Source organism: Delphinus delphis, chromosome 6 (assembly GCF_949987515.2).
Source record: "Delphinus delphis chromosome 6, mDelDel1.2, whole genome shotgun sequence".
NCBI classification, from domain to species: domain Eukaryota; kingdom Metazoa; phylum Chordata; class Mammalia; order Artiodactyla; family Delphinidae; genus Delphinus; species Delphinus delphis.
In genome coordinates, this window is record NC_082688.1 from 23,679,266 (window position 1) to 23,706,810 (window position 27,545).

Sequence of the window (27,545 nt, forward strand, 5' to 3'; positions counted from 1 at the left end):
AACCATATGATCATCTCAATAGATGCAGAGAAAGCTCTTGACAAAATTCAACACCCATTTATGATAAAAACCCTGCAGAAAGTAGGCATATAGGGAACTTTCCTCAACATAATAAAGGCCATATATGACACCCACAGCTCAATGATGAAAAACTGAAAGCATTTCCACTAAGATCAGGAACAAGACAAGGTTGCCCACGCTCAACACTCTTATTCAACATAGTTTTGGAAGTTTTAGCCACAGCAATCAGAGAAGAAAAGGAAATAAAAGGAATCCAAATCGGAAAAGAAGTAAAGCTGTCACTGTTTGTAGATGACATGATACTATACATAGAGAATCCTAAAGATGCTACCAGAAAACTGCTAGAGCTAATCAATAAATTTGGTAAAGTAGCAGGATACAAAATTAACACAGAGAAATCTCTTGCATTCCTATACACTAATGATGAAAAATCTGGAAGTGAAATCAAGGAAACACTCCCATTTACTATTGCAACAAAAAGAATAAAAGACCTAGGAATAAACCTACCTAAGGAGACAAAGACCTGTATGCAGAAGACTATAAGACACTAATGAAAGAAATTAAAGCTGATACAAATAGATGGAGAGATATACCATATTCTTGGATTGGAAGAATCAACATTGTGAAGATGACTCTACTACCCAAAGCAATCTACAGATTCAATGCAATCCCTATCAAACTACCACTGGCATTTTTCACAGAACTAGAACAAAAAATTTCACAATTTGGGGCTTCCCTGGTGGCGCAGTGGTTGGGAGTCCACCTGCTGATGCAGGGGGCGTGGGTTTGTGCCCGGGTCTGGGAGGATCCTGTGTGCCACGGACCAGCTGGGCATGTGAGCCATGGCTGCTAAGCCTGCGCGTCCAGAGCCTGAGCTCCGCGACGGGAGAGGCCACAGCGGTGAGAGGCCCACGTACCGCAAAAAAAAAAAAAAAATTCACAATTTGTATGGAAACGCAAAAGACTCCGAATAGCCAAAGCAATCTTGAGAACAAAAAATGGAGCTGGAGGAATCAGGCTCCCTGACTTCAGACTATACTACAAAGCTACAGTAATCAAGGCAGTATGGTACTGGCACAAAAACAGAAATATAGATCAATGGAACACGATAGAAAGCCCTGAGATAAACACATGCACATATGGTCACCTTATCTTTGATAAAGGAGGCAGGAATGTACAGTGGAGAAAGGACAGCCTCTTCAATAAGTGGTGCTGGGAAAACTGGACAGGTACATGTAAAAGTATGAGATTAGAACACTCCATAACACCATAGACAAAAATAAGCTCAAAATGGATTAAAGACCTAAATGTAAGGCCAGAAACTATCAAACTTTTAGAGGAAAACATAGGCAGAACACTATGACATAAATCACAGGAAGATCCTTTTTGACCCACCTCCTAGAGAAATGGAAATAAAAATAAACAAATGGGACCTAATGAAACTTCGAAGCTTTTGCACAGCAAAGGAAACCATAAACAAGACAAAAAGACAACCCTCAGAATGGGAGAAAATATTTGCAAATGAAGCAACTGACAAAGGATTAATCTCCAAAATTTATAAGGAGCTCATACAGCTCAATAACAAAAAACAAACAACCCAATCCAAAAATGGGCAGAAGACCTAAATACACATTTCTCCAAAGAAGATATACAAATTGCCAACAAACACATGAAAGAATGCTCAACATCACTAATCATTAGAGAAATGCAAATCAAAACTACCATGAGATATCATCTCACACCAGTCAGAATGGCCATCATCACAAAATCTAGAAACAATAAATGCTGGAGAGGGTGTGGAGAAAAGGGAACCCTCTTGCACTGCTGGTGGGAATGTGAATTGGTACAGCCACTATGGAAAACAGTATGGAGGTTCCTTAAAAAACTAAAAATAGAACTACCATATGACCCAGCAATCCCACTACTGGGCATATACCCTGAGAAAACCAAAATTCAAAAAGAGTCATGTACCAAAATGTTCATTGCAGCCCTATTTACAACAGCCAGGACATGGAAGCAACCTAAGTGTCCATCAACAGATGAATGGTTAAAGAAAATGTGGCACATATATACAATGGAATATTACTCAGCCATAAAAAAAACGAAATTGAGTTATTTGTAGTGAGGTGGATGGACCTAGAGTCTGTCATACAGAGTGAAGTAAGTCAGAAAGAGAAAAAGAAATACTGTATGCTCACACATATATATGGAATCTAAGAAGAAAAAAAAAAGGTCATGAAGAACCTAGGGGTAAGACGGGAATAAAGACACAGACCTACTAGAGAATGGACTTGAGTATATGGGGAGGGGGAAGGGTAAGCTGTGACAAAGTGAGAGAGTGGCATGGACATATATACACTACCAAACGTAAAATAGATAGCTAGTGGGAAGCAGCCGCATAGCACAGGGAGATCAGCTCGGTGCTTTGTGACCACCTGGATGGGTGGGATAGGGAGGGTGGGAGGGAGGGAGACGCAAGAGGGAGGAGATATGAGAACATATGTATATGTATAACTGATTCACTTTGTTATAAAGCAGAAACTAACACACCATTGTAAAGCAATTATACTCCAATAAACATGTAAAAAAAAAAGAAAGTTTACCTGGTTTATGGGCTTCCCTGGTGTTGCAGTGGTTAAGAATCTGCCTGCCTGGGGAGGGTGGGAGGGAGGGAGAGGCAACAGGGAAGACATATGGGAACATATGTTTATGTATGACTGATTCACTTTGTTGTGGAGCAGAAACTAACACACCATTGTGGAGCAATTGTACCCCAATGGAGATGTTAAAAAAAAAAAAAAAAAGAGTAAAAAAAAAAAAAAAGAATCTGCCTGCCAATGCAGGGGACAGGGGTTCAAGCCCTGGTCCGGGAAGTTCCCACATGCCGTGGAGCAACTAAGCCCGTGTGCCACTACTACTGAGCCTGCGCTCTAGAGCCCGCGATCCACAACTACGGAAGCCCATGTGCCACAACTACTGAAGCCCACACGCCTAGAACCCGCGCACTGCAACGAAGAGTAGCCCCCATCGCCACAACTAGAGAAAGCCCACGAGGAGCAGCAGAGACCCAACGCAGCCAAAAATAAATTAATTAATTAATTTTTAAAAAAAGTTCCCCTGGTTTTTGCCTAAAGGATAAATGCTGACATTTCCAGATAAGATTAACATGTAGCACAAGGATCTAACTCACTGCACCAAATATTTTGGGTTCTCCACATGGTGGGTTTGATTTTTCCTACTCCTTGAAGTGAGGTGTAGCTGAGTGATTCGCTTTGGTGGGCTGAAGTTTTGGAGTCCAATGCAGAAGTGGAGACACTCTTTCCCTCTGCCATTTAGGTGGTAGCTACACCATCAGTCTTGGTCCCAGAGTAAAGCCAATGAGGAGAAGAGCCCCCGGCTGACACATCATGGACCCAGGCAGGGAATAAACATTTGTTTAATTGAGGTGTATTGTTACCACAGCACAACCTGACTTACCCTGCCTGATACACTCCATGCAAGGGCTTACATGCAATGACCTTATGGAAATGACCAAAGAACCATAAAAATGGGGGCAGTTGCATCTCTCTGGAAGTTAAGGAAGTGTGCCATCCATAAGCCGTAAGTTTGGAGAAATTTCAACAAGATAAAATAAGCTTAAGGAAGGATAACAAGGGATGACTCAATACTCCTTTAAATAAATTAGTAACCTAGAAATGTTTACTTTTTCATGCTAAATAGGGACATGGTGAGGAGGCCCCCCTCACCAAAAATAATAATAATAATCCCCAACTTTTGGGTTTGGAGAAGAAAGTACCTTAATAGCTGCTGGTGGGGCATACTGTGATAAGCCCTAGCTTTGTTCCAGAAGGTACCGTTCTGCTCTCCCTAAGATAACACACAATATGCGTGCACGTGAAGAGCAATCTAGAGCCACCTCCCCAGGTGGAGGTGGTGGCATGTGGTGACTCAAAAACGCTCTGCCGAATCTGATAGAGCACTGAATGACTGGCACGGGGACCCACCTGTTTTCTAACCAGCATTCATGTGGCCCCTGTACGGAAGATGCTATCTCCTGAAGCAAAACTTTGAAGCATGAAAGCAGAAACATATTCGGCATATCTCTGTTGGCTTTTATTTTTTATTTTATTTATTTATTTATTTGTTGGCTGCATTGGGTCTTCATTGCAGTGCACGGGCTTCTCATTGCGGTGGCTTCTCTTATTGTGGAGCACGGTTTCTAGGCGCATGGACTTCAGTAGTTGTAGCACTCGGGCTCAGTAGTTGTGGCTTGCGGGTTCTAGAGCGCAGGCTCAGTAGTTGTGGCACATGGGCTTAGTGGCTCCGTGGCATGTGGGATCTTCCCGGACCAGGGCTTGAACCCATGTCCCCTGCATTGGCAGTCAGATTCTTAACCACTGCACCACCAGGGAAGTCCCTCTGTTGGCTTTTAAATCACAGAGAATAAAAACAACACTGATACTATGTGAATTGTGAATTGTGAATTCACATTCTGGGTAAAAATGACGTCAGAGTGAAAGGGGACACATTCAGACTGAGAGGGTATGCCCACCGCACGGCGAATGGAGGGGGGATAAGTGGTGGGGTGTCTCAGGTCATGAAAAGGGCAAACAAGGATTTGAAACCAGAAAATCAGGAAGCCATTCTTACCTCCCCCATTTAGCAGCTAAGTTACCTTGGCCAAGATTCTTGTTAAAGCTCGGGTTCTTGATCAATGAAGATAATAATCCCTACAATTGAGCAGTGCTGTGAAGGTAAAACAAGGTCATATGTGGGCAGAAGCACTTTGTAAATTATGAAGTTCTGGTACAAGTGGTAATTGTTTATCTTTGGGCAGGACTGCGCGTTATAAAGTCATTTCTTAAACAGCTAGAAGCTGCCTCCTCTATCTCCCTAAGTCTCCTATTTCAGTTCCTCATAGTTAGTTGACATGTTAAATATTTGAGTGATAGGAAAGAAGGAAGGAAGGAGGGAGGGAGGGAGGGAAGGAGGGAGGGAGGGCAGGAAAGGATAGAAAAAAAGAAGGAATCCTCAGTTTGCCCATTGGGATCATACAAAATTAGTTTAATTCTTCTCTCAGATAAATATTTACTTAAAAAATGTGTTTCCTACTTTATTCCAAAAAGGATAAAAGGGATCTTACAAGGAAAACTAAAATACAATAAAAGAGCACAAATTTTAAATAGTGCAGAAGAAAAAAGACTACAAGGAAAGGGATAGGAATGAGCTTGGAGTGAGGCAGTCCTCAGTCTGGGTATGATGAACCACCTACTGGTTCTAAGCTTTGCAGCATCCAACACAAGAAAAGAAACATGATCATATATACAGTTCCCAACATCCATGAGGCAAAAAACAGAGCTGTCATTCAAGAGAAGTACCGATCTTCTTAGTAGTGAAGATAAGCATTTTTCCAAGAGGACACCATGGAAGGAAAGCATGACACCCTCAGCCTTGCTCTTCAACCAACAGAATAAGAAGCTTCCTAGGGATGGGTCCATGAGGACCCCTATATAGGCTGAAGGCATCAAATCAAGAAGCAATTCAGCAAAGTTAACTTTGCCCGCTGTCAGAACAGTGCAGCCCACCTTCCTGGGTCTCTGTGATCTAGTTTGACTCAAGGATATATGATAGATTATCTAGAAGAGGAAAAAATCAGCATGTCCTTCAAGCAACGATCCCCAATATCATTCAAGTCCCCACAAACGCTTAGCTCTGCCAAAGGGTATGTAAAACAAAGAGTGTTTAAATGATCATAAGCACAATCCTATATGACCAAGAACTCGTGGTGCAACATGGAGGAAAAACATGGAACTGTGAATACAAATCTCAACTTACTTGTCAGATAAAATCAAAACCACAGGATAGAGTTTCCTGTCATGTGAGTGGGACCATTTGACAGAGGTCCCTCTGAGGCTGATGGAGTCAAGGGCACCCATTCCACCTTTATTTCTGCCATAGAGTTTTAGCCACAGGATAAAGACAAAGATAAAAAGCCTAAAGTTAGAAATATGCAGAGATGAATGCCCCGAAATGCAAATTATTCACAAGCATATGACATAATAAAATATTTTCCCAGAAAAGCGAATGCATAGGTTCCTTACCTTTCTAGAAGAGAAGTCACAGAGAAGAACCCCCCTTCCCCCGAGGAGTGTACCAGGGCTGACCAGTGCACCCAGTTTTTTCATGACATAGTTGGCTCACTACATTGATGTTTGGCCCTCCCCTGTGCATGGTTCCCCAACTTATATCAAGGCAAGCTTTGTGAGCCAACAAAAAGCATTTTCATGATTTCCTGATGGGAAATAAAAGCTGAAGCTTGGAAAAGATCAGATGCGCTCTCATTAAATGGGAGAGACAGCTAAAAAGGAAGCCTCATCACTAGAGAGAGGAATCAGATCATGAAACTGTCAAGGGGAAGGACTGGGAACACCATCTTTCAGGGGGTACACAGTGGGGAAAAAGAATGATAATAAAAATAACTGCTAATCATTGATTGAGCACATTTTCTATGGTAGACACTGAGCGAACCCCTCTTCGTGCATGACCTCAATTAAAGCCAAAATTAACTCTAGGAAGTAGATACTGTACTCTGATTCTCTCCACTTTACAGAGGATGCAGTGGAGGATGACAGAAGTTAAAGCACCCTTTCAGCAGCTGGGTGAGGGGTGCAGGAGGGCAGATGGACTGACAGTGCTGTGACTTTCCTCCGGGGACCATGGCATCCCTCTGCAGACAACTACAAAAGTCACCAGCAGAGGACTGGTCAGGGGATCCTTTCAGAGAGTTGACAGCATTCACTTCTCCAAGTAAGTTGGATTTAGATTCTGGAGTGCTTTGAATACCATTTATTCTCTAGGTTATGGTATTCTCAGCAAGGATGATGTCATCCCCAAGGGGACCAAATTTGGTTCTTGGGATCTGTAGTGGGTTAAATATCATCTCCCAAAATTCATGTCCACCTAGAACCTCAGAATATGTCCTTATTAGAAATAGGGTCTTTGCAGATATAATTAAGGTAAGGCATGAGATGAGATCATTCTGAATGAGGGTGGACTCCAATCCAATGAGAGTGTCCTTATAAGAGATAGAAGAGGACAGACACAGAGAGAGGAAGGCCATGTGAAGACTCAGGCAGAGATTGCAGTTATGCAACCACAAGCCAGGGCATGCCTGGGGCTACCAGAGCTGAAGCAGAAAGGAAGGAGTCTCCTCTAGATCCTCAGGAGGAACACGGCCCTGTCAACACTTGGATTTTGGACTTCTAGTCTTCAGATCCATAAAAGAATAAATCTGTGTTAAGTCACCAAGTTTATGGTACTTTCTTATGGCAGTCCTGGGAAATTAATATAGGTGAAAAAATCTTACTCTTTTTATGTATAAAACACACACATAGATATAGATGTAGATATAGATGGTAAGTATACATATACTTTTATATTTACATAAACATAATTAGATTATGTTTATGGTATTAAATTTTCATGGGAGGAGGAGATGAGGAAAAAAATATCTGAAAAAGCTCCTTATTGGGTTATAATGAATAAAAGGTTGAGAAACACTGCTCTAGACTGTGAAGATTTTGAGGGACGCTGGGGGAACAGGGAGAATGTTTTAGTCAGAGGCTACTTTTTACTGCTATTAAAATTGTTCTTGTTCTTGGCATTTAAATGAAATAGTCCCAATTGTTTCTTCTTCCATTCTGGCCCAGATGCAATTATTACAATTTCCAGAAAATTTGTTCTGCTAGCTATTTGCAATAGGATTTGTCCCCAAATGAGGCAGAACAATGACCTGTAATTTTCTGTTGTGTCCCCTGTAACACATTTCTCTTGCTGTCACAAGAGTGGTAAGGCAGTGTTGGTGTTTCTGGACTCTACTTTCTTTCTCTAGAATTTCCAGTTTTACCTCACAACTTCCATGTTGTGAAGATTGAACATGGAAGATTAAAGGTAGTTGGTAATTTCTCCATTAGATTTGCTTTTTTCCTGACGTTTCTAGTATGGCTAAAAGGAAATTGTAAATGGTTGCTCATTATACTGACCTTCAATGAAACCCACGGAATTAGATCATAGTCCTATGAAGACTATTCCATGAACTGCCTGTTCCGTCCTGATATGGGTCTCAGCGAGATAGAGAGAATCTGGAGATGGTTGGTGTAGCTCCAACTTTGCCTGGAATACGGACAGAAACCAGTTGGCAGTTGATGCAAAATGGAGGTCTCTAGGGACTTTCCCAAAGCTAAGTAACACTAAGTAGTTAATGTTCGTGACTGAAGTCTCCAAATTCTTCAGACTGACTCACAGTGAATGTGATGATGTTGTCCTGGTAGATTTTGAGAGCAGGCATGACCCGCTTACTTCTACTGCAGTAGAAGTCTTAATTATCATGACTCCTCTGGAATGTTTCATTTTCAATAGAACTGCCTCTAGTTGTGGGTAGTTGGAGTTACGGGATGTTAAACATGCCTTTCCCTCTCCTTGCAGCTGAGTACAATAGGACAAGACCACCTATGTAGGATGAGCTTAGAAACGTGAGGCAGGCTCTGCAGTCCTTCACTCCTCACACTGGGACAGGTTTAGGGATTTGTCACAGAGATTGGGAAGTGGGGAGTTTTTTAAGAAAAAGACTTGGTGTGCTGTGGCATTTCCCCTCCGTTCCCACTGGGAAATGGGAAGGAAGGGGGAAGTTGTTCTCACCTAAAGCCATAGGAGGATGGGTTTCAAGTCTCAGAGTTTGATAGATATACTCTGGTGATTGGAAGACAGAGTCCGGAGCTGACCTATATCTGAAATTGTCAAAATGTGAGAGGCTGGCTGGCTGGAGAGGCCATTGGTGGTACAGTTAAGAGGGCTGCATTGCAATTGGCCCACACTTGAAGAGTGTGGAGGGGCAAAGATGCATACATGCATCCCAGGTGTTAGATATGGATCCCTCAGAAGGGAGGAAGGTTAGGTGATCCCCCCAGAAGGGGTGTGGAGGGAGCCACCGAGGGTCAGGGACTGTCCAGGAAAGTGCCACACCAAGTAACCAAAATAGGAGGGTCCCAGGAAGGATAGCTCCAACGAACCCAAGAGAAAGCCCTATAGAGGAGGAATTGGCCTTTGTCCACTGGCTCCGCCCAGAGGGCACCAATGTAGATTACAAGTACATTGTGATCCACCTTGTAAGTCAAGGCAGGCATCTTCTGCCTCTTCCTCCTCTCCCTCTCTAGCCCTAACCCTGGAGAAGCCAAAGCTGCAGAGTCGAGGAGAAGGAGTAGAAGAGTGAGGAATAGTGAAGAATCCAACCACGCCTCCTTCCCCACTGGTAGTCTCCACCTGACAAGGGTCCACACTGTGGGAGAGGAGAGACTTTAAATGGGATGGAAGATTGAAGTTTGCTATTCAACCAGACTGGACTTACTAATTAGACAATGTGTTAACTTGCGAGTGAGTGATTGGAAAAGCTATGGGAACTGCCCAGACTTTCATCCGGGGGAAGGGGAAGACAAGTCAACAAGAGAAGTTTAGAGAAAAAGTAGTCCTGGGCTTCCCTGGTGGCACAGTGGTTGAAAATCTGCCTGCCAATGCAGGGGACATGGGTTCGAGCCCTGGTCCGGGAAGATCCCACATGCTGCAGAGCAACTAAGCCCATGCACCACAACTACTGAGCCTGCGCTCTAGAGCCCACGAGCCACAACTACTGAGCCGGAGTGCGAAAACTACTGAAGCCCACACACCTAGAGCCCATGCTCCACAACAAGAGAAGCCACCGCTATAAGAAGCCCACGCACTGCAACAAAGAGTAGCCCCTGCTCGCTGCAGCTAGAGAAAGCCGGCATGCGGCAACGAAGACCCAATGCAGCCATAAATTTATTTATTTATTTATTTATTTATATATTAAAAAAAAAAGTAAAGTCCTGCTTATTCAATAAGCTGGTCACTTGATGCCTTTTGGAACAGAACTGCATCTAAAAGGTTTATCGGGTTAAGCTAGCCCATAAAATATATCATCAAATACTAAATGAATTAACCTCATTTAGTTATATAGGCAACATTATCCAGCTGCCTCAATAGGTTTAGAACAGTGGAATTTTAGTAAATGAAAATACTATTTATATTTGAATTCATAATTGATGCACTTTACAAAGGTAGAGAGACTGTAGATGACTCTGAGAAATCCTACGCAATCTCAGTAGGCAAATACATTCAACATGCCCACAACTACTGATGCCTTATTTCTTAACCTGGAGAGGCATTGAGGCCTTGGGTGACTTACATCTATGTGCTGTCTCCTGGAGATACCCAAAGGTGCTTGGAAGGGACCACTATTTCTCTTTCAGTCCTGAAATTATTTTCATAACCATTCTCCTCCTCCTCTGACCTGGGAGGGTCATGCCCACCTTCCGGGGCTCTGATCTGTTCTCTACCTGCAACATCCTGGTCTTAGGAGCAGGTGAGTCCCAGGACTACGAAGGCAGAGGGCACAATGGACAGCAATACACAAACTGTTTGGCTTTGGGGGAACATATTCTGCTGCCTACTCTTTAGGTATTTCAACTGGCCAAAGAGTATTTTATCCTAATTCCATCCTCAAGTAGGTCTTTGTAACTCACCGTATTCCAACACATGCCTTGGAGTCCAAGTTCTCTATGTTGCAAATGGATGTAATGCTCCTTTGGTCATCCAAGACTCTCAGGTTCTTGTCTTGGCCAAACCAAAAAGTAGCTCACCTCCACACCCTTGCTACCAGGTTTTTATGAAAGCAAGTCTCAGATCAAATTCTGCCACATGGACAGATACCAACTAAACAAACTTTAATAGTAAGTAAGCACAAAACAGATCAAATAACCTCTTTTGGTTTTTAGATGCTCTGATTCCACCTTGCATGGAACATTAGCCAGAGGCAGATGTCACAATGTTCCAGAGGCAGGATTCTGTCGCCCTAATTGTCCACAGAAAGCAACCAGAATCATTCCACTCTGCATCAACATAGAACTGCTTAAGTAAGGACCAGACCTCAGGTGCCATCCCCAAGGGATCAGGCTGTAAGACTTGCAAGGGTGGCAGCCGTCTCTAAAGTATGCTAGCCGATAGCCAACTCACATAGCTGGAGACCCTTTAATGTCACTGAGAAGAGCCTACTCCTAACATCTGTTATGCAGATTAACAAGACATAAATTTCATCCATGAAAACTCATTTCTGACATTCATTATGTTGACTAATAAAGTCTCTGGTGGTGATTGAGATATAGACAAATGCTGTAGCAGCTGCCTTTAGGGCCTGGCCTTTCTGATTAAGTGCTAGCTGATCACTCCTAGGGTGTGAATTGTTGATTAGGGCAACTGACAGCCCCTAGAGAGCAGCTCAGAGTAACACACACACACACACACACACACACACACACACACACACACACACAAACATATTCACACACACACACCTCTATGCTGAAGTAATTTAAAGCAGATTACAAACATCAAAACAATATATGAATAGGAAAAAACATCTGCCCCAAAGTAATTCTTTTGGTATTGCTATAATTGCCATTCATGACATTAAGTAGAAAACTGATTTAAATAATATAGAAATAATGAAATGTGTTGATTTTATTCTTACAAAACTCTACCTTTTTATTTTTTAATTTGGGAAACGTTAAGAAGCATGAATTTAGTTAAAATCAACCACAATCCTACACAGAACTTAATGTTAAGTTAAAGGAACTTAATCCTTTTTCTACGTACTCACACACATAGACACACACTTTATTTTATAAAATTGGGTGATCCTGAATACTATACCATGAGCATTTTCATTTGTCATTAAGTATATTTTCAAAAACTTGAATTCAGATGGCTACATATTCTTGTGTCGTATAGCTACACCATAATTTGGTAAACTAATCCCCTATAATTTGTGATTATTTTAGGTTGTTTCTGATCTTTTACTAACATAAACAATTTTGTACCTACCACTCAGCAGGACACAGTTTGCACACTTACATTGGGAAATTTCAGCAGAGTTTAATAAAGGTACTATTTACAAAGTCAAGGGGAAAAGCAACCAATGGATGGTGCACTACCTGGTGCCTTGAAATGCTGGGGGGCTGTTACCTGATGGAGAATGAGCACATGCCAGAAACTAGAGAGAACATATGAAAAGAGCTGCCAGACAGGAGCTGCAGCCCACAGTAGGGCTACAGCCATATACAGTAACCTGGCAGGGAGGGAGCTGCTTAAAAAAAATCACCTCACTCCAAGTCCCCTGCCTGTGCCTGCCATTGGCACAGCCCAACCAGAAGCCAGAGGGCAAAGAAGCCCACTGATGAAGACAGCCTCCTGGCACGGAGCACGGTAAAGGATGGAGAGTGAGTCAGGAGGGGCAAGAATGCCACAACCATGAGAAATAGCTTTCATTTTCATGCAAAAGTCCACCAAAACATATATGTTGAAAGAAAGAAAGATAAGATAAATAACTTCAGCATTAAGAAACACTATCGGGCTTCCCTGGTGGCGCAGTGGTTGAGAGTCCACCTGCCGATGCAGGGGACACGGGTTCGTGCCCCGGTCCGGGAAGATCCCACATGCCGCGGAGCGGCTGGGCTCGTGAGCCATGGCCACTGAGCCTGTGCTCCTCAACGGGAGAGGCCACAACAGTGAGAGGCCCGCGTACCGCAAAAAAGAAAGAAACACTATCAGTGATATAGGAAGTGGGGAGAAGTACCTTCTCTTCGGGACAGGCTTAAAGGGCCCAGCTGCCTGATGTTCTGATGAATCAAGCTACCACTGAATTCTGATGCAGGACTGAGCAGGCTGAATCCCCAAGGGTCTGGCAGGGAGGAGGTACTGATGTTTGGCAGGGATTCTCATTTGTCTGGGTGGATCGATGAGGTGAAAGTCTGCTTCAAGAATCTTTTCATAATAACAGTTTCCATATTTCTAACGCTTACTACCTGCCAGGTCCTGTGTTAAGAGCCTTAAACACATCATCTCATTTAACACTCTCAATAAGACCTGAACTTCTTTATGAAGGAATAAACAGTGGAAATGTGGTGAACAACGATTGCACCACCCCAGGGAATGTCTGTCAAGAATTAGAGGAAGAAGGAAATCATCTAAGAGTACTGCCTGGGTTATACAATCATTTAAAATAACAACAATAATAAGCATTAGTCACTTTTAGAGGTTGCTAGGATATCAACTCACTATTCTGAAAGTTGATAAAAGGCAAGAATTGAGCATTTATCTTGATTTTCCTCTATGACTGTATTTCAGCATAACCAAATAGTTGATGAGTAAGTTGTTCTTTATAGGATAACTTCAGATAATACGTGCAGAAGGCATGATAGAATTTAAAAGACCACCTTGCAACCCCTAATGAAAGAATGCATCTAGACAACAATCATTGGTGGATGTTAAATCATTGAGTTGATGGGAAATTTTTAACGGATGGATCAGACTGACAACTCTTAAACCTACTGATCATCTTAGCATCACACAAAAATGGAAAAGAATGGAACATGGCATGCATCAATGTGAGGTATAGGTAGTATACAGCAAAATGTATAAATTACTCTTGCCAAAATAATTGAACCTGAATCTAATCAAGTCTCCAGACATAGCTACAGGTCTAGAGAAAGTATGGGAGGTAGAGGGATAGAAAAACAAGTTAAACTCCACAAGAAGCAACTAGCCAAGTCCAGAATGGAGGAAATTCTGCAGGAGAAATGACCATATGACTTGCACAAATGAATGGTCTGACAAAGGGGGTGGAGGGGAATTGTTGTAGATTAAAAGAGAGTTAAGAAAGCAACCGCTACTAATTTTTTCAATTTACAGCCTTTCGCAACCGTAACCTTCCCTATGAAAATTCTCTTTTCCAAGGTGACCTAGCCCACCTTGAAGCAGGACTCAACACTTCATCCCAGCCTGCCTGCAGCAACAAATACCTTCCACAACCCACAGTGAGCAACATAAACTTTACCAAAGATTTTACTGATGTGCTGGAGAGAGGCTTTCACTCCCCACTGGTTGCCATCCTGCACATGCTTCCTCCCAAAAATCTTTCCCCTTGACTGCCCTCTGTTTGGTCTCTAGCTTTATTCTAGAATCCCAGAATGCCAAAGTTATTATTCCCAGGAAGACTTGCTTTCAGCAAACAAAAGAATGTTCAACCACAGCCGTTCAATGGGAAAGTTATAAATTACAAGTAATTTTTCCTATCTCACAGCTAATGCCACCAATTCCTTAGACTGCTACACAAACAGCGTATTTTCCATTTTTTCTCACTTTCCTAGGCAAACATTTGAATTTCTTCCAGTTTAGGTATATCTGCCTTCATGTGTGGAACCCAGAACCCAATGTAAAATCCTGGTGTGAGCTGAAAAAATAGAAAGGGGCCCTAATCTCTGTCGTTCTAATACGTTTACTGATGGGGCCTAGGACCCCAAAATTTCGTATAGGGATCGCTTCTCATCAGTTATTTATGTTGAGATTCCCGGCAGATTCTTTTCACACATGCTTCTGTTAAACTACGTCTTTCCCCCATCCTACACTTGTGGCGCTATTTTCAGACTCAAGGGTTATGTACAAGTTCTCCCTATTAAATATAATTTTAACAGACTAGTCTATCAAATTACCTTTTCTCCATTAATCAACATTCCTGATGAGTTCTACTGATCACCACATTATTTTCTAAATGTTCCCAAGTAAAATAGTTGAGTGTCCTTCAATTTTTCCAAGGATCATACCATGCTCCTGTTCTATAATTTCTGTAACCTACCATTTTTCTCTCCAGAAATCAGAGACTGTGCAAGGGGTACAGGTGATATATGCTTAAGAGTGTCACATATAAGGAGGGACCACATACAAGGTAGATACTGTAACTTTGAGCATCAAAAATTGTAAAAATTGTTCTGGCAGAAGGCCATAAAGTGTCCTATTCTTTAAAAATTGTATTGTTATAATTTTCCAACAGGTGGAAGCAAAGTATCTTGAGGAAGAGGTGCCTTTTGCTAAACCACACAAAGGCTCCATATGGGCCAGTGGTGGCTTGCTGAAAATTGTGTTAACTCATGCTATAGACTAAACATTTGTGTTCCCCCAAAATTCTATGTTGAAACCTAATCCCCAATATGACGGTATTTGGAGGCAAGGCTTCTGGGAGGTGATTAGGTAATGAGGGTAGAGCCTCATGAAAGGGATTAATACCCTTATAAAAGAGACTCCAGAGAGTTCTTTGTCCCCTTCGGCCACGTGAGGACACAGTGAAAATAGCCATCTATGAACTCGGAAGAGGGTCCTCACCAGACACTCAATCTGCTGCCACCTTCATCTTGGATTCCCAGCCTCTAGAACGGTGAGAAATAATTTTTTGTTGTTTGTAAGCCACTCAGCCTGTGGTATTTTGTTGTAGCATCCCAAATGGAGTAGGACAACTCAACTCCAATCTGCTGGACAACACCTATTTTCTATAATTACTCATAGATTATTGACAACAGCTTCATACAGCTCTAGCTCTTTGAATCTCTGGAATATAGTTCATCTGGGCCTGGTTCTCCCTGTTTCCTTAACCGGTATTTGGTTGCAGTTCCCTTCTACATGCTCTTTGTTCTACTCTTTCCAGTTGGAATACCATATCCTTAAAAGAGAGAGGATGGAGGAACAGATCGGAATCATTCTGCCTTCTTTGTCCACAGCCTCAGGGCCAAGCTGTGACCCTATCACTCTCCTCCTTTTATGCACCCTGGGGTCTCCTCCTCCCAAGCTTCCTGTCCCCACTCTCCTCCCAAGTGTGGTTCAGTATTATTTGCCCATTGTCCGGGGCTTCCTCTCTGATCCCATGTCACCGATAACTGCCATTGATTTAGCTTCTGTTCTCACACCTGCCTCTCTGCTACTTGTTCTCATCAACTTAATGTGATTATCAAGTTCTTCCTCCTTTTTTGAACCAATGATCTCTCTTACTGGGTCCACTTTCCTTTCCCTACATCACCAAAGTATAAATCCTTTCTGAGTCAGTTTCCTGTTCCCGCCATTCAGCCCATCAGGACTGTGCCCTGCTCCTGGAAGCCTCCTTCCTCCTGAGGCTATAAAAGCTTCCCCTGAGGCAAAGCCGCCACTACACCTGGTACAAAGCGTGAGCTGAGAAACCCACGAGTCCTCTCTTTTCACTCTAAAATTCTCATTGATTTTTCTCCACAGAGACAATAAAGCCTTTCTACCATAAGGTCATCAATGCCTTTCCTTTTATTTTTTAAAGTCACCTTCAATTTGTCGCTTCCTTGGAGAAATGTTTTCCTTCAAGCATTCTCTTTCTAGTTTTGCTTTTCACATTTCCCATGTGTCCCCCTCTGTCAGGAAAGCCATTGTTTATTAACTTAATTTGCGGCTGCTGGTCAATGTCACAGCACCTCCTCAAGTCATCAGAGCTGTCAAATTATTGAGGATGGAAGACCCCAATTGTAAGATTTTTGTCCTAGTAAACTGTCACCCATTCATTCATTTACTTGTACATACACCTGCTCCACAGATATGGATTAAGGATCTACTATACGGCAAGCACTGAGATGAATAAATTCACAATCACCATCATTAGAAACCTGAAGTCATATTTCAAATATAACTGGAGACCGTGTGACTCCATTTGTCTGTGGAATTATAATAAAATAAACCACAGATGAACAAGAGTAATTTAAAACAATTCAAATCATTAGCAGGGGCAGATAGAAGACAACATTCTTAGTCCCCAGCCAAACATCTTCACATACCCTTTGTACCTCTCTCTCACTCTCACCCTGTCAGAACTCTCCAGGGCACTTAGGTCACCACGACAAACTCACCTGTCACGGAATGACCTACCCACCTCAGCCACAAGTACGTAAAAATCCAGGGTAAAACACCACACAAGTCCCCCACCCACCCAAATAAGGAACTTTATTACATACCTAGATTAATTGGAAAGCAAGAAAGAAAATCCACAGACATGATAAAGGGGAGATATGCACAGCTCAACTCAGGGGCAAAAACTAAAGCCAAGTGGTTCACGGAAGGATAAGAGCTGGACCTGGACTCAAGTGGTTGAGAAACTCAGGGACAAACAGCAAAGCCTCACGTTCTTGCAAAAAGAGAAGATAGACTGGAGCCCCGCACGCCATGCAGGAGCTGCGAAGGGCTGCCTGGGGCATCAGATGGAGGCTGGAAACGCCACATACTGACCTGGCGAGAGGGAAGGAGACGTCTGCACCATGATGCTGGTCTGTTTCAAATCCCGTTCATCTTCTTCCTGCCCCTACACCTGGACCCAGACCTATTCACACATACACATACCTAAAGTGTCAAAGTGCACCCTCAGGGCTCCGGCCACATCCAGCTTCCCTTTCTGGGAGACCCCATACTCCACCCACCAGGACCAGGTTGGTGTTTTAAAAAAATATAAGAACAGCTGTAGTTTCTGTCTTCTGATGGGACATTGACCACTATGCATTAGCAACGCCATTCAAATGACTGTTCCATTAACAATTTTTCAACTTTACAATGGTGTGAAACAACCTTTTCTCCTCTCAGTAGAAAATGGACTCTGGATTTTGATCTTCTCTTGGGCTAGTGATATATGGTACAATCCTTCCTCGTGATGCTGGGCAGCAGCAGCGAGCCTCAGCTCCCAGTCAGCCACGTGATCACAAGAGTAAACATCTGATACACTTTACAACCATTCTATAGCCATACAACCGTTCTGTTTTTCACTTTGGGCGTAGTATTCAGGAAATTACATGAGATATTCAAAACTTTATTATAAAAGAGGCTTTGTGTTAGGTGATTCTGCCCAACTGTGGGCTAATGCAAGTGTTCTGAGCATGTTTAAGGCAGGCTAGGCTCAGCTATGATGGTCCAATGTTGTGTTAGTTTCAGGTGTACAGCAAAGTGATTCAATTATACATATACATATATCCATTCTTTTTCAGATTCTTTTCCCATGTAGGTTATTACAGAATATTGAGTAGAGTTCCCCATGCTGTACAGTAGGTCAGGAATGATTTTTTGTTTGTTTCTTTGCTTGTGTATTTTATTACAGTGATTAGGTTTCATTAGTTAACTTTGCTAAAGGAATGATTTTTAACACAGGAGAAAATCTCATTCAGAGTAGCTCTCCAGCTCCCCCCAAAACACATCAGTTCCTGTTGGATGGCTTCTTGAACTGTGATTTTGGCTTTGCCAGTCTAACCTACTGCTTCTGCTCAATTCACTTAGAGATAGGTCTATCTGTTCTGGAAGCTTCTTAGTTAACAGGAGAAACGCCATGGAAGTTTCTGCTCTGAGAACACAATTGACGAGACATATTTGGCCTTGTGAATTTCTGGATAAACATTTACAAGCAGCCACCAGGCAACAGGCACCATTAAGTCTGCAGTGTCAGAAGGGCTCAAAGAATAGCTTGTGCTTTGTACCAGGAAAAGCAAACACCTTGTATATGACCTCTTTTGTCACGAGAAGAGCAGCCACGCGATGGAGACAGGTCCACAATGGAGCCAGGGCTCTCTGTCATTTCAGTTCACCTTATCCCTGCAGTCACAGGACTCCACAGACAAGGCTCCAGACCCCAACAAGAAGACGTCACTAGCCTGTCCCCTGTGTGCTGGCATTGGCCTTGGGGTGGGCTTGGGGCTGAGCCAGCCCAGCACGTATTTGCTTTGTAGTGGAAACCTGAACTGAAAATGAGACCACAGGCAAAGCATGGCACATATTGGGGAGGAATCCTCCTCTTGAATCGTGCCCAGAATTGACGACACCAGGCAGTGCAGTGACAACGCAAGGTATATCTGGAGAGTTGGCAGCTCTGGCAGCCTTAGGAGGCTGACTGCTTGCTGTGGATGTCACTGTGGACACTCACAGACACGGCAGAGGTGACAAACCACTTTATGAAGTCGCAAGGGACCAGGAGACTCCTCTGAAGGCAAGAGAGAAGTCCATGGGCAGAACATCAGAAGCGACAAAAGGATTCAATGAAAGAACTCACACAAGACACACCCCGGGGCACCCTGAGGAGTCTTCATTAACTTCCAGCTAAAGACCAAGGTGTCAGATTCACAGGACACAGGATGGGACTGTGTGGGTTTTTTCCTATGGGGAGGGTGTAGATGAAGTGGAAAACTCTAAACCTAAAGAGAAGATTATGGGAGGAAAAAAAGAGAGGGAGGGTGGGAAATGAGGTCTGATCATCGTAGGGAAGCTGTGCCAAGTTCACTGTAATAAGCAAGGAAGATGCAGAGCAGAATCATCATTCTCTATTCCTGTTTCACCTCTGTCGCCCTCCTCATCAACCAGCTTGGGGCATCGACTTGAACCTTTGTAGGAAAACACCTGATCAGATCTCCATCAGAGGAAAATGCTTAATCAATCTGGGGAATGCAGGCGAGGCAAGGGCTTCTGATAGGCACCAAGTGGATCACTAAGCAGAGAGGAGAATTGACCAGCAGACAACTTCAGCCCAAGAGAACCATGAGGTTGATTCCCCAGGTTCACTACCCACTTGCCCCGTCACCAACTGCCCCCAGCAACCTAGAGAACTGCCGGAGACCCCCTTGCAAGGCACGTGGGTCACTCCCCCTTCAAGCCCTGGGTGTGTTCTCTTTGGTAGTCAAATTCTTGCTGAAAAATTGGATAAACCAAGGTTTCGCTAAAATAATATTCAAAATCAATCAGTGTTTATTCCAGTATATGCTGCGGGAAAAGCCAAGATCTCATCACAGTCCAAACCACCCCTGCCTGCCAGGAGAGCGTGCAGAGGCGCAGGAAAGCCAGCCCTGCTTGGAAACCTTAGTAATTACGATGGGAACCTGTCGGATGCCAGGAGGCTGGGAAGACAGCTTAATTAAGTGCAACCAATGATGGTTCTGATTGGGAAACTGAGGATGCAGGAACTGGGTGCCATTCAGGCAACGGTCTGTCCCTTTTGTTCAGACACTGGGAGGGTCTCTGCTTTTGCCTACAACAAACAGGAGAACTGTAATTACACAATGTCCAATTGCAGCTGGGCGTGCTATTTTGGATTTTACATTGTCCTGGAGAAGATTTACAACCAAAAAGATGGGATGCCTCCCCACTTGAATGGTGGCTGTATTTAAGGTACCTGAAGCCTTGTAACACTCTGCAGTCCTAATTCCACTTCTCATGGTGAAGAGAGGGTTAGCGAGCCAAAATCCAGTGGTTTACACCGCATGCAGCTGTGGAAGCCTGGTGTATTTGTTTCCTGGGGCTGCCATAACAAAGTTCCACAAACTGAGTGGCTTAAACAACGGAGACTTATTGCCTCATATTTCTGGAGGCTAGAAGTCCAAGATCAAGGTGGCGCAGGGCTGGTTCACTCTGAGGTCTGTGAGGGAGGACATCTTCTGCTCCTCTCACCCTCCTGGTGGTTTGCTGGAAATACCTGACATTCCTCAGCTTATAAGTGCATCATCCCGATCTCTGTCTTCTTTTTCACATGGTGTTCCCCCGTGTGTGTGTCCCTCCCTGTGTCCGAATTCCCCCTTTTTTATAAAAACACAGTCATACTGGATTAAGGCCCACCCTAATGACATCATCCCAACTTGACCATCTGCAAAAACCGCTATTTCCAAATAAGGTCACATTCACAGGTACTGGGTATTAGCACTTAAACATCTTTGGCTGGGGTCAGGGAGGGGTACGGGGTGGGGGAAGGAATTCAACCCATAACATCTTGGTTCCAATGAAATGTTATGTGGATGTCCCCCCACCCCGTGTGTCTGGGGGGTGAGGGGGGGGCGACAAAAGTAGACCAAAGCAGAGCTTCTCTGATTGGCATGAGGGTGCTGAGTCCCTTCGGTCCTCTCAGTGTAGCTCCCTTCCTGTGGGCTCTAAGAGGGCTCTGCAGAGTACAGCTTAACGTTCCCTGGTTTTAGGGCAACTCGGTTGAGAGAAAGGGGACCTGGATTTATTTTTCCTTTTTTTTTAAAATGAGCACGTGTCAAAGGTTTATTTAACTCTTTGATAAGAGAACCAGTAAGGTGTTACAACCAGATCAAAGGAGCATTCAAGAGCATACATTAACAAGGCAATCCGGAATGCTGAAAGGAATTTATAAATAAATGCAAAACTAGTCAATATCCACCCTGAGATAACCAACTGCGTCTCCACTGGACAAAATTCATTTGCATTTCTATGGGCAAGAGTCATTTGCATTACTATCAGTTTTCCACCCAAGACAGAGTTACAAAATAGCTCAAAGGCAACGAAAGGTGCAGATAACCAGGAAGGGTGCATCAGACAACACACCCAGTAGTCTTTTAGGCCCATTTCAAAGTCTTTCACAATTTTTCCTGGTAGAATATATGCCTCCCAGGTATTAGGACCACCTGCTCATATATTACCAATCACCTAAGGCATTTACATCCCAGAGGCGGGGGGAGGGGCACGAGGGTCTGCTGGTTGGGGAGGAGGTGCCCTCCTTCAGGCCTCGGAACTAGTAGGGTGGCCCCTCCTCTCCACCTCACCCACTGCTGCCCCCAAGGCCTCGACATGGGGAGGGGGAAGGGTAAGCTGGGATGAAGTGACAGAGTGGCACTGACATACATACACTACCAAATGTAAAACAGACAGCTAGTGGGAAGTGGCGGCATAGCACAGGGAGATAGCTAGGTGCTTTGTGACCACCTAGAGGGGTGGGATAGGGAGTGGGGGAGGGAGATGCAAGAGGGAGGGGATATGGGGATATATGTATACATATAGCTGATTCACTTTGTTATACAGCAGAAACTAACACACCATTGTAAAGCAATTATACTCCAATAAAGACGTTAAAAAAAAAAAAAAAAACAGCAGGGAAATGGGACTTCAGTGTTTACAGGACTTCCTTAGCCCTTCCTGGGAGCCCAGGCTTTCTGGAATCCAGCACCAAGCTTTCTCCTCCTATCCTTTGCCCCTGTTGCCAAGTTCTTCCCCTCCTCTGCCCCTGGCCCCACCAACTTTTCTCTCCCCCTCCATCCAGCACACGCTTCAGGGGTCAACCCAGCCCTGGCCAGGCATCCCACTAGGGCCACTTCCCTGCACTGGAAGTCCCCCAGTCTCAAGATCAACCTTGTCTGTCCTCTGTCGTGTCTTTCAGCCACTTTGAGCTTTCAAGCTGAAAGTCTGAAACCAGAGACCTAAATTTTTCTAATTCACTTAGTGGCTATGTGACCTCAGTGACACCTTTTTCCTAAACTTCAATTTCTGTTATCTTAAACCTCAGCATTATTGTGCATGTAAACGAGTATAGCAAGTGCTGGGGTCTTCCATCCAGATTCCCTGTGGGACCCAGGAGTGGGACACTCATTCCCCCAGCTCATGACACAGCCCCTCCCTGGAAACTGCCCTCTGCCAAAGGGAGCTGCCTCACCTGAGGTCATGACCCCTCCCTGGGGGCAGCCAGCATGCCACGACTGGTCCAGGCAGGGAGTACAAACTCTCAACCCTCTTGCCTCAATTTGGAACATCTCTGAAGGGCCACTTCAGTTTCACTGCTCCCCGTGGGATCAACTGGTGTCTCTGCTGCAACTAAATCACAGTTCAAGTCCTTCTGCCCAGTCCTGCCTCTTTCACTCCCTTACCCGTGTGCTCGCGTTATCCAATAAATTTCTTGCACCAAAGCCTTAAAGTCTCGGAGTCTGTTGGCAACACAATACGAGGTAATGCTCAGCATCTAGTAGGGGCTCGAATATGCCACCAGCAAGTTATATGACCTCAAAAAAAAAAAAGTTATACAACCTCCATCAAGTCACTTCTCTCTGGCCTCAGTCAGAAAACTAAGACAACCCTCAAATGGGCGCATGAGCCCAAATAACTGCTCTGTTTGAGCACCAACATTCTAACAGTTAGTTCCTGAATTCACAAACAGTAGCAGGATGGGTGTGTGCTTGGGAGACAGACATGAACCCCACCACTGCATGGGCTTCATCAACAGGCAATTCCCCGGGGATGCAGTTATGAGGAAGAAGGTCAGCCGGCCTTGGTACATTGGCTGAGAAGTGCAGCGGTGGGGGGTGGTTTGTTTTCTGCCTGCTCCAGTGGAAATTCCACATGATGGGGGAGGGGAGGTATCGCCCTGAGCAAGGGAAGCCAGCCTGAGATTGTTTTCCCTCCACATCCTGCCAGCCTCCTGAAACTGATATCCCTGGGAAAGCTGACATCTTACAGAGTTACATTCCCCCGTAGGTCGGCATCATCGTGGCCAGGCCCTCTGCAGCCCAGATAAGGGCTGGGATCTTGTCAGTCAGCCACATGGCAGCAGCCACACTGGGGGTGAAGTTTCAGTCACTTTGGGGGTCACTGCTTCTTGCTCAGCAATGCTTAGAAGCAGAAGTACATGGTGGAGCCCTCGATTCCTTGACTAGGGAACAGGATGGTCCTGAAACTCACGTTTCTCATTCTTGCTTGAGATCAAGTGGGATCTTGGGAACCACACAGCCCCAAACACTGGTGGAACTGTACGCTACCCTCTCACACACACATACATACTTCCAACTACTACCTGACTGAGATTCTTGCCACTTCACTCCCAAAGAAATAAACATACATAATTCAAGCTTACGCAGATCTACTTGCTAGTTGTGAGACTGTGGACAAACAAAATGTTCCCAGGCTCAGTTTTTTCACGTCTAACATGGGGATGAGTATTCGTGTGAGGAACACAAGCTGCTGTATGTAAACCCCAAAAATCTCACTGGCTTTACACAATAAAATTTATTTTTGCTCTCTTGAAGTCCAAACCGGGTGTTACAGAGCAGTGGTTGACCTTCAAGATGTGATTCAAAAGCCAGACGCCTTCCAGTTTATATCCCAACATCACCATGCTTGTCTTCACAAGATAGAGGAGAAAAGAACACAAAGGGTCAGAGATGTGCGGGTGGTATGCAGGCCAGGCCGGGAAGCAACACACGAGACCTTCCTTCACTAGCAAGTCTTTGACCAAAGACTCAGTGCTACCACCAGGCTTAACTGCCAAGGAGTTTGGGAAATCGAGCTTAGCTGTGTGCCCAACGGCAGGAAGCCAGCCAATCCCTGGCCACAGGATGATAACCTCAGAGCAATGTTGTAGAAAGAAATAAAACGATTCGCACTCAGGTGCACAGTAAGTGGTCAACAGACATCAACTGTGGCAGATATTAACACCACAAGGGTGACAAAATAGGTCCCTGAGAAGTGGCTGGAGATGCTGCTTCAGACATGGGTCCTGCCCAGAAGGTTGACTTTGTCATGCTTGGGCCCAAATGACAATCACGATAAGCTCACGGGGATGAACTCAAGCTCGCGCTTCTGCTGACTCCCCTCGGTGGGGGAGAGGCGGTGGGCTTCAGTTCTGAGTTAGGAGGAGGCAGGGGATCATGGATGCTTCGATTATACCTGTCATGCTGCGACCAGTTTCTCCCTAAAACACCAGAAGGCTAACTAACATGACTTGGGACCACAAGAATTCATTACCCTTCTCAGGACTCCCAGTTAGGCAACATGAAGGATGTATGTTCTCCCGCTACTTTGATGCTGGCCCCGCTCCTTGAGAAACAATAACCTTGGTCTTATTCCTCTAGAGATATATTTGCCTCTTTTCTTGCTTATTTCAAAAGATCTCCATATATTACCTCCAAATGCCTCTAACTAAGACATTTGGGACAAAGGATCCACACTCAAATGTCTTTTCTCTGATTTCTAAGTTTCTCTCTTAATAGCAAGACAGAGGAAAGGGACTGTATTAACGGCAACATATGGAAAATAAACAAAAACAGCAATTATTTGATACCCTCCAATCCATCACAAACACACACACCCACACGGGCAACATCAACAACTCTTGGCTTCATTTGTCATTTTGACTTGGGGGCATGGGGAAAAAAGAGGGAAATGGGAAAGGAGAAAGCTGGGGGAAAAGGAAGATGAAGTATAACATAATTGGGAGAGAAAGGTAAGTACAAGTTCTTTGGGGCTATAAGCTATATATGTTGTGAATTGCTGTCCCACCACCTAAATAACTTTAGTTCTAGTAATCTAGGTTTATTTTAAGATAAACACCTTACAGCAAATAGTTTTTTTAGAGTTGAAAATGCAGAAAAACGAATAAAATGATCTTGTAACAAAATGCATTGGTCTTTTGCAAAATATTGGTTCACTGGCTTATGCAGATCTTCCAAAGGTTGGCTTGTTTTATTACACAATATCATACAATCCTGTTTGTTCCATAATTCGAAAAGAAACATGCACCCCAATGTTCACTGCAGCACTATTTACAATAGCCAAGACATGGAAGCAACCTAAGTGTCTATTGACAGATGAATGGATACAGAAGATATGGTACATATACAAAGGAATATTACTCAACCATAAAAAAATGAAATAATGCCATTTGCAGCAACATGAATGGACCTGGAGATTATCATACTAAGTGAAATAAGTCAGAAAGAGAAAGACAAATATCGTATATCATTTATATGTAGAATGTAAAAAACAAAAGATATAAATGAACTTATTTGCAAATCAGAAACAGATTTACAGACAGAGAAAACAAACTTATGGTTACCAAAGGGGAATGGTGGGGTGGGAGGAGGGATAAATTAGGAGGTTGGTATTAACATATACACACTACTACACATAAAATAGATAATCAACAAGGACTTACTGTATAGCACAGATGACTCTACTCAATATTCTGCAATAACCTTTATGGGAAAACAATCTGAAAAAGAATAGATATATGTATATGCATAACTGAATCACTTTGCTGTACGACTGAAACTAATACAACATTGAAAATCAACTATTCCCCAATATAAAATTAAAATTTTTAAAAAATCCTGTTTGCTGACTACCAGTCTCATCAGAAAACTTTTTAAGTGTCGAGAAGCTGTCAAGTTCATGGTGGCAGAAACAAGTTTTCCAAAATTCTAATTTTTGCTTGAAAACTTGTACTTTTATCATGGGAAACAAATAACTGTCACTTGTTTTCCTTGAAGTAACAGGCTCGTTTTGTTCATTTTCAGGAAAATATCTGCCAGATACCCTAGTCTGAACGGGCACAGTTTGTCTGTCAGTCATTCTTGCAAACAAATATGGTGTTCCGTGAAAAATAATCATTAATTGCACTCTCAACTCAAACACACTAGTTCTTTAACTCAAGACAACCATCATATCGCGAATGCAGCAAAGATACTTCATATATACTTCAGCCCTTAGAATATTTTTTAAATGAACACAGAGGCCAAGATCTAATAAAATTAATAATTTTTTTACCACTTCCTCGGGTCAATCTTAAGTGAAACTGGCAGGTTTATTTTTTCACTTCAAATGAGTGGCAGCCCGGGATACAATGATGACTCTCTGATTCCTGCTAAGGACCCCATAGTTCTACACACCATTGGTTTTGCACCATCAGTGCAAATGTCAACACCATGAAATAGGCAAATGACATCTTCATGCTATTATGAAAATTGTTTGACTCCGAAGAACTCCTGAAGGGGTCATGGGGATTTTTATGGATCCTCCGACCACACTTTTGAACAGCTGTTATAGATCAAGCTGAAGCCCTCCTCCTCATCCACTCATCCCCATTCCTTCAACACCCACCACCTCCCTGGCACCAAAGTAACCGCAACTACAAGATTGGTATAATATCCTTAATATGTAATTTTACATATGACTGTATCCACTGAAAATCTATAGAGTGTTTATTATTTTGTTTTTGTTTTTTTTCTGCAGTACGCGGGCCTCTCACTGCTGCGGTCCCTCCCATCGTGGAGCACAGGCTCCGGACACGCAGGCTCAGCGGCCATGGCCCACAGGCCCAGCCGCTCCGCGGCACGCGGGATCCTCCCGGACCGAGGCACGAACCCGCATCCCCTGCATCGGCAGGCGGACTCCCAACCACTGCGCCACCAGGGAAGCCCGAGTATTTATTATTTTTACATGTAGATAAATATCACCCTGTGCATATCATTTTGCAATGTTTTATTTTCACAAAATCATGTATTTTTGAGCTTCATCCAGATTCAAACAGGTCTCGCCCACTCTTTTTTTTTCTTTTTTTTTTCGCGGTACGCGGGCCTCTCACTACTGTGGCCTCTCCCGTTGCGGAGCACAGGCTCCGGATGCGCAGGCTCAGCGGCCATGGCTCACGGGCCCAGCCGCTCCACGGCATGTGGGATCTTCCCGGACCGGGGCACGATCCCGCGTCCCCTGCATCGGCAGGCAGACTCTCAACCACTGCGCCACCAGGGAAGCCCTCGCCCACTCTTTTAACTGCCAAGTATGCCATTAAATGTATTACCCATTTTATTTATCCATTGCTTTATGCACATTTTTTTCGGGGTGGGGGCGGAGTCAAGATGGTGGTGTGGAAAGACACGGAGTTCATGTCTCCCCACAACCAGGGCACCTGCTGGATGCTGGTAGGGGACCTCTATGCCCAAGGAGATGGGAGGAACGCCCAAGCAAACTTGTAGGACTTGGGGGGACAAAGTGGGGAGGAGAAGTGGAGGCCAGACAGTGCCGGCTCCCCTGAG

The 27,545-nt window shown here is 43.9% G+C and overlaps 1 long non-coding RNA gene across 1 annotated transcript in view; it reads right to left on the bottom strand.

The window, feature by feature from the left end:
* LOC132426551 (uncharacterized) overlaps nucleotides 1–27,545 on the bottom strand; it is an 86,523-nt gene that overhangs the window by 8,013 nt on the left and 50,965 nt on the right. The window contains exon 4 of the long non-coding RNA XR_009519723.1: nucleotides 25,667–25,723. This is a non-coding gene — a long non-coding RNA (uncharacterized lncRNA). The remainder of the gene's footprint in view (nucleotides 1–25,666; nucleotides 25,724–27,545) is intronic.